The sequence below is a fragment of the Pistacia vera genome, unplaced genomic scaffold (genome assembly GCF_008641045.1).
Source record: "Pistacia vera cultivar Batoury unplaced genomic scaffold, PisVer_v2 Contig430, whole genome shotgun sequence".
NCBI lineage: Eukaryota > Viridiplantae > Streptophyta > Magnoliopsida > Sapindales > Anacardiaceae > Pistacia > Pistacia vera.
The window spans coordinates 495,451-496,686 of record NW_022196258.1 but is presented as its reverse complement, the minus strand read 5'-3'; the positions used below and the strand labels follow the sequence as shown (position 1 = coordinate 496,686).

Sequence of the window (1,236 nt, the reverse complement as noted above, 5' to 3'; positions counted from 1 at the left end):
GCGGCGGAGGTTTCACTTCATTGTTGTTACTCCAAGAGAAATTTGGGTGATTCCTCCACCCTGGATTATATGTTTCATTGTATGGATTGTTATTAGGCTTATGAAAATTTGAAACATGGTTAGCTTGATCAAGCATAGAATTAACAGTAAACATGTTACCAGACTGACACTTAGGGTTAGAGTGATCTTTGCCACAAAAATCACATGTAGAAGCAACTATTGTAGGTTTTTGAAATTGAAGTCCATCAATCTTCTTATTCAATGCCTGCATTTGTGCTACAAAGCTGTGATATCATCTATGTTATGAACACCCGACGTTCTTCTCACAGGCAACCTCTCAATTGGCCATTGATAAGAATTTAAAGTCATTTCCTCCAGCAATTCATAAGTTTGTTCTAGTGTCTTCTTACCTAAAGTACCACCCCCGGCATCATTGATCATATTCCAAACTTTACTATTAAGACCATTATAAAACGTCTAAATTTGCAGCCAAACCGATAATTCATGGTGGGGACATCTTTGGAGCATGTCCTTGAACCTTTCCCATGCTTCGTATAGTGACTCTGTATCCACCTACACAAACACATTAATATCATTATGCAACTGTGCAGTCATTGCAAGAGGAAAATACCTACTTAAGAATTTTTGTGTCATCTATTCCTAGGTTGCAGTCGAGCCTGTTGGTAATGAGGTCAACCAACTCTTAGCTTTGTCTCTTAATGAAAATGGGAACAATTTTAGTCTCATAGCTTCATCGGAAACTCCATTGCGCTTAAAAGTATCGCAAATTTCTAAGAAATTTGCAATATGTAAGTTAGGATCCTTATGTGCCAAACTACCGAACTGCACTAACTGCTGAATTATCTAGATGATTGCTGGCTTTATCTCAAAGTTGTTGGCATTGATCATTGGTCATCAAATGTTTGATGCCGCTCTATTTAAAGATAGGGTAGACTACTCGTTCAATGAATGAGTTGTTGGCGGTGTTCCACTATTTTGGTTATCATGATCACCCATGATCTCCCTCTTGATTGCTCTCTTTCTTGCATGAAAAGTGTGCTCTATCTCAGGATCAATGCTAGTAAAATCTTTCCAGAAGCTATGGTCATACACTAGCAGAAACACCTATTGGTTTCCAATAAAAACAAACAAAATTAAAAAAAAAAATCTCAAAATAACAGGTAATCTCAAAATAATCACAAACAATCTAATGATCCCCGGCAACAAAAACTTGAT

The 1,236-nt window shown here is 37.1% G+C and overlaps 1 non-coding gene across 1 annotated transcript; it reads left to right on the top strand.

Annotated features, from left to right (window-relative positions):
* The first annotated feature begins 499 nt into the window (after nt 1-499).
* Nucleotides 500-605, top strand: LOC116143638. The gene has a single exon (XR_004130150.1). It is a non-coding gene; the product is annotated as a small nucleolar RNA R71 (small nucleolar RNA).
* Nucleotides 606-1,236: the final 631 nt, after the last annotated feature.